The 14,583-nt window shown below is 37.1% G+C and overlaps 1 non-coding gene across 1 annotated transcript; it reads left to right on the forward strand.

Annotated features, from left to right (window-relative positions):
* Positions 1-8,854: 8,854 nt before the first annotated feature.
* Positions 8,855-8,961, forward strand: LOC140512999 (U6 spliceosomal RNA). Its single transcript, XR_011970044.1, has one exon. It is a non-coding gene; the product is annotated as a U6 spliceosomal RNA (small nuclear RNA).
* Positions 8,962-14,583: the final 5,622 nt, after the last annotated feature.

The raw sequence follows: 14,583 nt of genomic DNA on the forward strand, positions 1-14,583 counted from the left end.
GTGATTTGTGTTTATTTCTTTCCTGCAACAGTAAGTGATGTTAAATTTGTATTTACACAACACCTTTCATAAAAATAATTATCAATAAGAGAGAAAAACAAAATTATTAGAAATACTCCTTTCCCTTTTATTTATTAAAAACAGTAGTACTTATCTCAAACTAATACGACTTTCCTAATACTTAGAAACATATAGATAAATGACTGTTTTCTCTCCTGTGAACCTATATTTCCATCTATATGCTACGGATTTTAATACCTGATTATATATGTATGTACATATATTCATATATGTATACACTCATAAGCATATGTACAAAAATACACATACATACACACACATAGTCATTACTTGATTGTTTCAAATGTATCAACCTGTTTTGCCGGATAGCAAAATTCTTTAAGAGCCATAGTCGTACCTCACCTAGATTTTGCTTCAGTGCTTATAACAAAGTGTGCGTTTAAGAAACATTTGTGGATTGAATTATTTTTTCTTTTAATTTTTGAATTGTAAAGAAACATCCATACAGTTGAGATGTGAAAATACACTAATATGATCTAGGTGCAAAATTACTGGAGTAAACACTGAGCACCTTGGGTTTTTGTCCCAGAGCTGCCACCAAACAAGCTACCTTGAATAAGTCATGTTGCATTTAAATAATTAATGTCCTCATATACAAAATGGAGATGTTTGAAATAAATGTAAATACTACATAAATTTTTTACAAAAGTAAATAGAAATACTGCTAGAATTTACATACAAAATATGGAAAATGTAGCAGAAATAGAATCGAATTCTACAGTACCAACCTTGGCAATATGGGAGTCATTTGGTGCCAAGTCTCAAGACTTTGAAAATGTTTTTATTAGACCTTGCTAGATATATTGCGCCCCCAGAGGAATTCATCATCCTCATATTTAAGACCAGAATGCTTAAATTCAAGTTCTAGTCTTAGACACAATATCTTTTCCAAATGCACCTTACCTTTTGAATTTTATCTTCAAATTCCAGTAGTCATGAAGACATCATCTGTACCCTTAAAATCTTGAATTTGTCCCCTCTCCATCCCTACCCTACCAGGACTTCACAAATTCTAACAATGCTTTCTAGAAAACTTCTACTACAGGAGTAGACAATGGTTGTCAAATGTTTCAGTCTGCGAGAGGCTGGCTCTTCATGACATCCTGGACACATGCTCTGGGAGGACAAGAGTACTCGTGATTATTTTTGTCATTGTTTTACAACTAGCTGCCTAGGTACTCTGCAGTAGCAAGTCACAAATCAAAGCTACTTTGTCATTCAATCTCTTTGTCTAGGTGACATCTCATCTTGTAGTATCTGTGAAGCCAACTTATTTCTTGCAGCAAAAAGTAATCAAACAGCCCTGAACTAAACTAATCTAACTGAACTATATATGCATTCCTATCCCTCCCCATCAAGTAACTCAAATAACCTCTCGGACGCTAGGTTTTTCCACATATGAAAGGGGAAAATGGTATCTTTCTTAAATGGCTTCTGTGACTCAAACTAATGTATGCAAAGTGTTTCACAACCCTCATAATGTCATATATTATTATTATTAACAGTACACAAGAAAAGAAAGCTTTTGCCTCCTGAGGTTATACCCTAATAACTATTTGTTGCCATTATTACTGCTGTTGTTAAAAGTATCTAAGAGTCTTTCCCTATAAACAACTAATAAAAGTTTACATTCCCCTTTGTCCTTTGGCATTCTGCTTCTCCTTTATTTTACGCTTGAAGCACTTGTGTTCACTCACTTAACTTCATTCTCTTAGGCAACATGGAAAGCAAAAGATTAAAATATTTCCTTTTTCTTTCTTCTAGGAAGGAGATAAACAACTTGCTCTCTTTATTTGTGGGTTACTTGCTGATAGAATGTTTGTGTATGTATGTGTATATATGTATATATATATATGTGTGTGTGTGTCTGGTCTGTGTGTGTATGCATATATGTATGTAAGTATATATATGCCCATATCTCCCACTCTTTGTAAACCATAGTAAAATTTTCACTGCTTTCCCATACATGCTTGAAAGAGATCCCTTATCTAGTCATTGCAATTAGCTACTATGGTTAAACTGCTTCTCTGCTCTGTCTTTTCAATACACTTAGGGTTTCACGGATAGGCAATCAGTCATTTATTAAGCTTCTACTATGTGCCAGGCACTGTGCTAAGCACTGAGCTTTCAAATAAAGGTAAAGAACATGCCCTGGGGTCATGGAGCTCACACTTCAGTGAATTTTGCTGGATTTAGACTCTACACTTAAATTATGACACTGCCACCTATGTGACCTGGGATAAGGAATTTGATCTCTCTTGTCTTCATCTCCCGTAATTGTAAAAAAGAGCTCATGGGACTAGATGACTCTCTATAGTCCCATCTAGGTCTAAATGTATGATCTTGTGGTATGGATGTATGTTTTTATGATTACCTTGAGATGTTCTCTAAAGAGACTTTCAGACAAAATAATGTACTTTGCCTATTTGTTTGGTTTTTCTTTTCTTCTTATTCTAAAAGGCAGCAACTACTTAATCCTGCATACTGCCACCATCCCAATGCATTGTTGCAGAAGCAAAAGAAATGTTATCGTTGATAAGATCCTTCTCTCCTCCTTGAAACTCCTGATGACACCAACAAAATGGTATAATGGAAACTACTCATTTACATTCAATTTTTGGAATGTTAAGTAAAAAAAAAAAAAATTGAGCCCTTTAAGAAATTTCTGACAAACATTAACAAAATTGCTGCACAGATTTGAAGACCATTCTTAGCTATTTTATCAAAATACTGCTTATACTAAAGTCCAGCAACTCAGTGCAGAAAGGGGAGAGAAGACTTGGTTACTAAGAGAACTCCTTTAAATTTAAGAAGGAAATAAGTACTCACAGTGCTTGGCTTACAAAATCACAACTCTTTTTTTTTTTGTTTATACACAAGAAAGGGGAGGATACTGTCTTCTATGCAATTGCCTTACCAAAGTTCTCAAGAAAACCTAAAGTAGTTCACACATACGTGCTAAATCAAAGGATTTATTCTTGTACAACACAGTAGGCTCTTCCTATGAGGGAAGCCACAACCTATAAGAGAGAATTAGCAGGTTTGCTCACTGTTTGAAGAATGAAGAGACTAGCCTTAACAGTTTTATAATGTTTATGAGGTAGAAAAAGAATTATAGCTATGCTGAAAGACTTCACAGATACCATTAAGTAGATCAGCCTGACAGTGCCAAACATAAGGTACCAAAGCTCACCTTATGGTCAATACCAAAATCACAGAAATATCCTCAAAGAAGAAATCATTAGTCTGGAGAGAGTAAGAAACGAGAACTCCATAGTTGTGAAATTACAAGAAATATTACCGGTAATCTATTTCATATGCCCTTAAATCATCCTTCCTTAGCAAAAGAGTTTGGAGGGTCTAGTCCCGAACTTTATAGTCAGGTGCTAAAGAAGGAGAAAGATTTTTGCTCCTTTCTTAATATGCTTATGGATCTTATTTCCTCATACAAAATACATTTATTAAGAGCTTATTATAATTAAAGAGTGACACTAGGCACTGGGGATACAAAGGAAAAATTGAAATCGTTACTGCCCTCAGGAAGATTACAATCTACAAGAATCACTCTAAGAACCTTTGAACATCCCATTTGCTCTATGAATAGAGAGATGAAGAGGAGGTAACATCTCATCCAGGACATACTGTACTATAGATGCAGTCAGTGGATGCACTGGATGCAGTCAGTGTTATTCATAGCATTCTGCTTGTAGGTTGTGAATGCCAATAATAGCTCCCACAACTCAGCTCTGTTTGGTGCTTCAGGGATTTTTATTAAGTTTTATAATTACTGTCATAGTGTAAAAGCTATTCAAAAATGCAGATTGTACGGAATCCATTAGCATGATAACAGCTCAAGGCATACACAAAACTCTAACCTGTCACTGAGAACTTCTATTAATGCATTTTTTCCATTCTTCACCTTATACTTTTCCATAATATATTCAAAAATCTAGGTTCAAGAACTATGAAATGCCTGATCAAAATCTAAAGAAGCCACAGAATTCAATCTTATGTGCTGATGTTATCCTGAATATTTAATTTGTGAGTGTATAGACACATTGGAAACATGAACCTTATATTGATGCTAAAGGAGTTCATTCAATGAATGTGAGACACAGTTCTTATTACTGAGGAATATACCAAAAGAATAAATAAATAAAAAATAAAGACAAGGCCCTACTTTCATGGAAATCTGTCTTGTAAAGGTGATGATCCATGTAAACAGACAATTAGAGTGCAAAATATAATGTGGACAACATAGTGGGGGCAAAGGAAAGGCAGGCTTCTAGAGACAGAGAGATTCCCAGCTGGAGGAATGAAGAAGGATTCATGGAAGAGAAAATATCTGAGCAGGCTTCCCAGTTGTAGCCGTGAGCACCCGGGCACACACAGGAGGGCCTGCTGCACATGTTCTTGGATCTGCTTTCCTAAAAGGAAAGCAACTTTAAGAGAGGTAAGCAATCTTACTTTAATTGTATATACACCAACAGAGGAAATGCAGTCAGGTCCAAGAGGTAGGGCTTCCATCTGTCTAGCCATACACAATTCATACATCATTACCAGAGAGAAAAGCACTGACATCTGGGGTTTCAAAGGCAGGACCTTCTTAAAATGACTGCCCAGAGGCTCATCTGGCACATGAACCTTCTTCCAAACACTAAGTCCCAAAGTAAAACTTCACCTTAGAGCCAGAGGGCATGACCCCAGTGCCTCAGCAATTAGCAAAAGGTGTGTGCCTTCATAGGAAATAAGCCCCCCTAATCAAGCCTCCCTCAATAGCCCCACCTGAGGCCTAGCAATGGGTGGAGAAGATTTTTAACTCCCATTACACCAATCTGTCATCAACACAGCTGCCAAAGTAATTTTATTAAAACAAAGCACAGATCTGACCATGTCAGTCCTCTACTAAATACAATCCAGTGATTCCTTTTCTATAAGAAATCTGTTTTATATTTAATATTTCTCATAACCTGATTCCATTGTTACTACATATCATGACCTTTTGCATACATTATAGTTCTATTAATAAGCTTTCTTACTCTTTCTTGTGTATCACAATTTATTTCCCATTTCTGTACCTTTGTACTGACCACCCTCTCCACTTAAAACCAACGTATCATCTTCACCTCAGCTGAATCCTTCTAAGTCTCAGTTCAAGAATTGCCTTGATCCCCCATCTCTTAGGATCTTCCTCCCCCAAAAGTGCCCTTGCTTAGTAACTTATTTTCTATATCAATATTGATATTAATATCCATATTAATATCAATGCATAACCATCTCTCTCTCTCTCTTTCTGTGGTGTGTGTGTGAGTGTGTGTGTGTGTGTGTGTCCATTCAGCTGTAAAAGTTATTTTCAGTAACCACAGGTCACATAGTATCACCTTGTCCTGCCCCATCACCCTACTCAATTAACTATGACAGCTCCCTGTTACCTCCAGGATCAAATATAAAATCCTTTTTTTTTTTTGGCATTCAAAGTCCTTCATAACCTGCTCTGCATCCACACCTTTCCAGTCTTCTTACACCTTAAATACCACCATCTACTCAGCAAACCAGAGTCACTGATCTATCTCCATGCTGTTCCTGGAAAAAGACACTCTTTCTCCCAATCCCAGACATTCTACTGGTTGTTCTTCATACATAGAATGCTCTCCTGCCTCATTTCCACTACCCTGCTTCCCTGGCTTCCTTCAAGTCAAAGCTAAAATCTACTTTCTATAAGAAACCTGTATTGATCTCTGTTAATTCTAGCATGTTCACCTTGTTGATTATTTCCAATTCATCTTCTATATAGCTTGTCTATACAATTATTTTCATGTTATCTCCCAATTAAATTTTGAGCTCTTCAAGGGTTTATATCCCTAGCACAGTGTCAGGAACATAGTAAGTATGTAATAAAGGTTTTTTTTCCTTCCCCTCCTCAAGCTGAGTGACCCTGAGTAGATCATTTATCTACTTCAAGTCCCAGGTCTTCCACTGGCAAAATGAAGATAATCATATCTTCAAGGCTATTGTATCATAGAACCCAAACTGCAACTCAGGTCTCTTGTGTCCCAGTTCATAAAATGAGAGATCATTTCCCCATCTTCTTTGTTTAAAATATGCTTTAGCAACATCTCAACATGACTTTAAGAAAATACATCTTCATGGAGAATAATTTATAATCTTTTTGCTTCATATTTCCCTTTTATACCTAACAGTTCTGTCAGTCCTCCTACTCCATCCCCATTCCCTATCAGGTACCAGCTGTGCGTAGCAAGTTTTCAGAAGCAAGCAGGCTACTATCAAGACTTGTATTCCTTATTAAAGCTTACATCCCACCTCCTTCATAAAGTGTTCCTGAACCGAGTCCAACCCACATTGATTTGTGTCTTCTCTGAACTCCTTTGTACTTATTGTATGTGCCAGTCATTCTGACACAATCACATACTGGGTTGTTTTGCTACTTCACTGTTTCATATATGTATGTCTCTTTTCTCCAACTATATTTTTAAGCTCAATGAGGGCAAAACGTGATTTTTTTTGTATTTTTATCAATGCTTGGCATTATCTCTCACTTAGTACTCAGAATTTTTCTACCAACAACAACAGCTGTTACTCATGGGTATAAGAGGGGCATAGCAAGTGGGGCTTAATCACAGGCCATGCCAAGTTTAGAGAGTACCTGGTCCCATAGGGATGGGGGAGCAGCCTCTACAGATCTCTACACCACAGGGTAAAAATGGGAGAATAGGTATTCAGCTTTCTAGATCCAAGGAAACAAGGTTCATCCACCAGTACCTGTAGCATCTGGGACAATCCGAGTCAGACATCTCTTTTCATAAGTTCACCTTAGATCGAAAAACCTGTGTGCCTCCCAATGTAAGCCAAAGTCAGGGAATAGGAAGTGAGGACAAGAGCAAGGGTCTCTAACTGACAGATATCTCGGTGGTCAAGAAACTGCACACTTGGACAAGAGGGCAAGTAAGCCTGGGAGGGGAAGCAACCATAAGTGCTGTTTCACTCCCAGTTTGTGGTCCCATCTAGGACTTCAATAACTACAGTAAACAAAAATAAATAAATAAAACTATAATCACCTTGTCTGAACTAGATTCAGAGCAGCCAGGAGGTCTGAAATGAATAAAGGCCAGGAGTGGAAGAGCATGGGAGCAAGGACATCTCTGTTGTCTCTAGAAAAAGATAGACTGGGGGGATTCACCTTTAATACTTGGCCAGTCAACCCAGTCATTTGCCTCTTCCCTCCAACTGCAAGATTGAACATTACACTTTTCCCAAAGCTTTCCTTTATATAGGGCTCAGAACATTGTTATGCTTCATTTTGCATCAGTGTTCTGCCTGGCTTGGACTCATAGAGGTGCCCTGAGCTGGCTACTCAGCAGTGCCCATCCACTCAATACCACTCGCCTTTCTTTTGCCTTACCACTGTTAGATTATGAGCTCCTTGAGGGCAGAATTACCTTCTTTTTCATATTTGTAGCCACAGTGTCTAATGAAAATAAAAGATAAAATTTATATAATACTTACCATCTGCAGAGCACTGTGCTAACTAAATGCTTTATAATTATTACCTCACTTAATTCTCACAATAACCATCGGAGATAGATGCCATTGTCATCCCCATTTTATAACTGAAGAAATTGAGGCAAACAGAGGTTATGTGACTAGCCCAGAATCACACAACTTATAAGTGACTGAGGCCAAATTTGTACTCAGGCCTTCCTGACTCCAGCCTCAGTGCTCACTACTCCACCTAGATATCCTAAGTCCCTAAATATCTGGCACTTAGTAGGTGATTAATAAATATTTATTTATGTTAATTTTTTATTTAAATATTTATTGCCTATTCAGGGGCAGCCTACCATGGAGGCAAGCTACTGTAATCCCCACTTCCACTAATGAGAGCAGAAGAACCAGGGATTTGTGACCACACTTACACTGAGGTAGGGGAGAAAGGCCCAGAAAAGATGTGCTCTGTGCTGATCCCCTTTCCCTCTACCATTTACCCTCACCCCATTCCCATATATCCATTTCAGGTTTAGAGTTAGAATACTTTTCAAACTAGTTTCATAGGCTGGATGAAGTAATCAGGTAAGTTCCCACTGCCTTTGAAATTCAATAGTGAGTTCCCAAATTTCAGCCCTAGTCCTCTCTCCAAAACTACCTCCATAGTCTTCCTCAACAATTACCTATTGTTTATGCCTTCATTTCTCACAATCAATGAAAACTCAATGTGACTAAATCAGAATTTGTTATCTTACTCCAAGCCCATCCCTCCTTGAAAATCCCCTATTCCTACCAAGGCTCCTACCATTCTTCCAGAGAACCAAGTTTGCAATGTTGCAGTCATCCTTTTCCCTTTCCTTTACCCTCTCCTCTGCGTCTAATTAACTTCCAGGTCTTTTTCAAGACTACATGAATGACCTAGCTCCATTTCTCCCTTTCTCAACCATTCTGTTTCAGGCCCTTGTTATCTTTTCCACAACAGTATAACCTTCTAATTGTACTCAGTTTCTAGTATTTTTTTCAACGAATCCTCTCCATAGTTGCTAAAATAACATTTCTAAAGCTTATCTGGCCATTCTATTTCCTTGCTCAGGGAGCTGCAATGGCTCCCTATTACCTCCAGAATAAAAAAATATATATATACATCTCAAGTTTGACATGAAAAACACTGGCTCCAGCTAATACTTCCAGACTTCACATTCTCTGTTTCAGATAAATTGACCTATTTGCTTCTCTTAGAATCACTGACTTCCCTCACTAAGTCGGTCAGGTGTTGACTTTGGCAACACATATATTACAATTGTAAAGAGACAGAGAAGATCAGCATGGTATCTACACAAGGATGATATGCAATTCTACGAAGTGTTCTATATTTTAAAAAAATCAGTCAGTCAATAAATATTTGTTAAAATCTTACTACATGCCAGCCATTGCACTAGTAGGGATGTGTGTTCGTCCTTCGTTGCCGAAGAAGACCATGCCATCAAAGAAATAATGACATGACTGGCACTTGACTTTGTTTTGAGTGAGGAAAGGCTATGCAGGTCACCAGCCTCACTTCTCCTCCAGAGCCATCTGAATCCAGTGACCAGATATTCATCAGGATGACTGGAAATGACCAAGGATGAGGCAATTGGGGTTAAGTGACTTGCCCAAGGTCACACAGCTAGTGAGTGCCAAGTGTCTGAGGTGAGATTTGAACTCAGGTCCTCCTGACTCCTGCACTGGTGCTCTATCTACAGCACCACCTAGCTGCCCCACTAGTAGGGATACAAAAAGAAGCAAAAACAGTCCCTGCCCTCATGGGGCTTATAATCTAATGAGAGAGACGCAAGCAAACAAATGTGTGTAAACAAGCTATATGCAGGGATAATAGGAAATTAAGAAAAAAAAAAAACGCTGAAAATGAGAGGGGTTAAAAAAGGATTCCTGTAGAAGACAGAATTTTAATTGGACTTAAAGTAAGCCAGGAAAACCAGTAGGCAGAGATGAAGAGATTCAGTTCATATGCCATATCCTTCACTATCCTCTTGTATTATCACTGGCTATTACTAGTCCTTCCTCATACCCTTATGTAAATGCTTATTTATGTACATGCTGTTTCCTTTCAGTGAAATCTTGACTCCTGGAGGACAGGGATTATTTTTCATTTTGTCTTTGCATCTTTAGTACCTAGTACCTGCCATCCATACAGTAGATGATTAAGAAGTACCTACTGGACTAGAGTTGATCAGATTGGGTTGAATTAGATCCGCTTGCATCAGACTGCATTGGACTGGGAACCAGCAGGTGGTATGCAATAAAGGGTCCTTCACCCCCAATTCCATCACGATTTTTTATTGTCTTTATTTCCTACCCCTCCAACTCAAAATGTAACATACATTTCCTGCAATTTGTGAAAAAGTAGAAGAGTAAGCAGAAGAAGAAAAGTTGCAGCTCTACCATAACTTTACATTTTAGAACTTTTCATAAGGCCCAGAGAGTTTATTCCACTATACCATGTTGTCACAATTGCCATCACAACCATATGCAAAGCAAAATTATTTTTAACAACATTAAAATACTTGTCACACTTCAAGTGCAAATGGTTATTTGCTCTTAGGGTTTCTTTGACCAGAATAGTTGTCTTAGCTATGTGTGTACACATACATATATACACACAAACGTGGTCAAAAGAAATTTAGTACTGACAATTTAGCTATTTTAAGACATTATTAAATATAGGAAATCATTTGTTCTCCAAATGAACATAAGAATATCCATGTTAACAGCAAATAATGCTTAAAATAGAGTGATAAAAAGATGAAATAGTCCATCTCCTCTCTGGTGATCTCTGAAATTTTTCCTCTGACAGACAAGTGTATTCTGATTCCACAGTATCCATCTTCCTTTGTGTAATTCTGGGTCTCTCAAGGTCAAGATCAACCGGAGGAAGATAAAATGACAAATCGAATTTCCTCGTATGATTTGCTGGTGGTGGACACAATTTCCAAAACAAACAAAAAGTTCCAAAGATTCTTTCAACAATGAAAATATTGTTTGAACAAGTGAATATCTTCTCCAAGTCACTATTCTGAATGGGTTAAAACATATTCAGGGATAGGAATTCTGGCATATTTACTTTAAATTACATATCACTTTTTAGGAATATATATTCCATCCATATAAGTATACTCATGGCATTTATATCACAAAAAATAATTTTAATAGAATAACAACTTGAAAAGGTAATGCTCCCATGAAGACTGCAGTTCACCATTCTGAAAACACAGCAGGAGCCGTGACTGATATGGAATAGTTCCTGATTTTGTGCATTCAGGATCAAATTCAAGTCTGTAGCTTTGGTTTTGGCCACTGATCAAGTCCAATCTGAGGAGTTTGTTGTTAGACCAGAGCACAGCAAGGAATCCAAGAATAAAAACCTGAGTGCAAAGCAGGATCGGTTCCTGTATCTTAAAGAAAGGTATGTCTTGTACAACACTGAGGTAGATGGGTAAATTCTCATGTTGAGAAAATGACTGTACAGGTAAGCAGAAAAACCTAGTTTTTTTGACAATGAAAAATATATAATAACTTGATTTCCATATCCTATGCTTGCAACAAAGAAATCTACAAAGAGTAAAAGAAGATAGCGAAACAGACCTCTGGTTTGACTTCTCGAAAAGCTTCTCTCTTGTTTCTTGTTCAGCTGCTTTTCAGTCATGTCTTTTTGTGACCCCGTTTGGAGTTTTCTAGCAAAGATACTGGAGTGGTTTGCCATTTCCTTCTCTAGTTCATTTCATAAATGAAGAAACTGAGTCAAACAGGGTTAAGTGGTTTGCCCAGGGTCACACAGCTAATACGTGTTTGAGGCTAGCTTTGAACTCACGAAGATGAGTCTTCCCAACTCCAGACTGGGCACTCTGTCCCTTGTACCACTAAAATGTATCCAGAAGTACTGAATGTGTCGCCTAAGTTTCCTTAAAGATAGCTATTAAAAATTTCCCCAAAGAAGTCACTTAGAATAATGTAAACTCAATGACAGTGTTCCCTTACCTAATAAGTTGTCACACTAAAAATGAGGTAGGTATCACGTTGAGGTAAGAAAGGAACTTTGCATAATATACTAGGAAACTGCCAGGTGAAATATAATCTTATTTTATAGTTTACTTTGTTACTCTGCTTAATTGCTTTACATACACTTTAGAAAGCCTTATGATGTACATGCATATCACTCACTGATGATTTAACATAGTTACATTTAAGTCTATAAAGCAATGGACATTCAAGTCCTTGTTCAGAGAGTTAGCCCCTTATTTATCATAACATTGGTTCAATGAGAAAATCAAATGAGACTTACATCATTCAGGCCACAATGTCTCTTACAGGAATGAAACCAGTCACAAGAATGTGGCCAGCATGTACAAACTTTCTCAGATGTATTAGAGTGTACCAGACATTATGTGGCCTTGGCCAAAAATAGCAATCACCACCAAAGAATGAAAAAGATAAGTTGCTGAAAAATAGAGAACAGGGCGCCCTGGAAGATTATTTCCCAGCTCCTAATCTGTTTTGTATTCTAAGAGAAGGCATCAGACCTCACCAGGAACAGACAGTGGTGCCTCAACCGGTTACAGAAATTTTCAAGGGCAAGATGTCTTAGAAGGAGCCTGTCACTACCACACACTCCTTATAAGAAGTGCAAACACTTTAAACCCTTTTTTACCCCTAAAAAGTGAAAAGCTCACTTAGTAGACTTTTTTTTTTGTCATACATCCTCCTTGTTAACCTTTCTTTGAAAAGACATGACAGACATTATTTTCAGACAATGGTTCTGTTCAGAAAAAACACTAAGAGCAAATAAACATTTGCACTTGAAGCGCGAGGAACGTTTTAATGGTGTTAGAAATACTTTTGCTTGGCATACAGCATCGGTGACAAAAATAGCTTGAAAAAAAAAAAGCACCAGCCTCAAAGTCTGGTGGAAAGATATTTAGGTTTATCACTAAACTTCATCTGCCACTTCTCAGACCTTTCTTTTTGCCGGCAGATAATAAATGTCATGTATCCTTCATATTCATGTCAAAAATGAAAAAAGCGTCTCTGTAGTGAGATTTAAGATTTTTCATCTTTTCAAAGATGATAGACATACCCTGTAGAAGATTATAAGACTACGATGTTAATTCTTCTGACAAATAAAAATCTCTCAGCATCTGGGTACTCATGAATGCCAAAGTCTACGAACGTACCCAAATGGATAAGTTATATCTTAGAATCTTTACTAAAGAATCAATGTCTTTTAGGGATAAACTTTTGAGTCACCTGATTTAGGTAAGGAGATGCATTCAGTGAAATTCATCAGTTACTTATGGAATGAAATATTAGCACTTGATTAGGCTCTATAACGAATACAGATGGAGTGTAAGATTTGGCCTCATACCATCAGGGAGAATAAATATACTCAAAATGGTCAGATAAGGCCAGAGGGGTATTAAGGACTCAAATCTGAGACATGTGCAGTAAATGCTTTGGAATTCAGAATGGATACCACTGCTTGAGCAGATGTAAGAACCTTAAATGATTTTACCTCCCAAACATGTAATATTCAGTGTATATATTTCAGTTTTATTAGAGCAGAGACATCCCAATATGCTTTCAAATCAAACATTTAATTGAGGAGATCATTTGTGCATGGCATTCAGCCTATGGAGATAGTCACTTTCTACCTTCTCTCTCCTAGAACGGGAATTCATTTTCTGACATTAAAGGTGAAGAAATAGAAAAAAAAATCTGGTTTTCCTTAACAACACCTAGTCTGATTTAACACGACAGTCAACATCCTATGGTACTTTAATTGTATACAAGTAAACAAAATGGTAAATAAATGCAAGACCTTAGAAATAAAAAGCAATGGTCCAGTTACACTCAGTAAAAAAAAAAAAAATCTTGAGACAAAGTAGAAATTAACATTCCCATTATATACTAAATATTTACCAACTCGAACTATCTGTTTGTGTTTTCAGCCCTGAACAAGGTTGAAAAGTCCTTGAGGTGATGCTGGTCCTACGAAAAATCTCCAATTTGTTGTTTTGGTTTTTAATCTTTCTTGTGATTCATTTTGGTTTCGTATCCCCTTTTGTCATAATACTAATAACTGACACTCATAGAGCTCTTTAAGTCTTTTGAAATACTTTACATATGCTATTTTATTCTTATAACACAGTAAGGTATAGACTATCATTACTCCTATTTTAAATATGTGGAAACTGAGGGGTAGAGATTAAATGACTTGCCAGGTTTTGCACAGCTAATATTTAAGAATTTGAATGAAGTATTTCCTAACTTCAAATCCAGCAATCTCTCCTCTGTGACATGTTTTTTTCCCCTTTATTACAGCTGATCTTATAAGTATCCTTGCTATTCTAGGATTGTATTGTGGCACTCCTACTGTATTTTGCTGCTACTTCTTCCTCTTCCTCCTCTCCTTTTTTATCCTCCAGTTCTTTCCCCTCTGTCCATGTGGGGAGTCATATCCTTACATATGAGGGCTCTTTCCAAAGAAATACAAATATAAATTTTTATCCTTTTTATTTTGCAAGATCCCTTAAGGTTTGGGAGGTAGATTTATTTACTTGCCTTTTATTTATACTATCATTTGTTCATTTTTTTAAATTGGGACAATTATCTCTTTTGTCTCATGTAGTTTTCATTTATGATTTCTTGAAAAATAGCCCTAGAAAACCAGTCTTTGATAAAGTCCATTAGGATTCAAATGGAGCTACTTGGCTATGCCTTTAAAGCCAAATCACTCTGGCTCTCACTGATTGACCAGTAAGAGGTCTCAGTCCAAATCTCACTTACTCATTGTTTGGGTTTTGATGGCTTGGACTGGGCATAAAGAGTGATTGTTTCTTTTCTAGTCAGAAACTTTTAGGGTCTTCCCCTCTTGGACTCATTCTTTTGTAAAGTCAAATTAGGGCTTCTTTTGCCTTGATTTTTAGTTTAGCCTTTAGTTATGAA

This window comes from Notamacropus eugenii, chromosome 6, assembly GCF_028372415.1.
Source record: "Notamacropus eugenii isolate mMacEug1 chromosome 6, mMacEug1.pri_v2, whole genome shotgun sequence".
Classification (NCBI taxonomy): Eukaryota; Metazoa; Chordata; class Mammalia; order Diprotodontia; family Macropodidae; genus Notamacropus; species Notamacropus eugenii.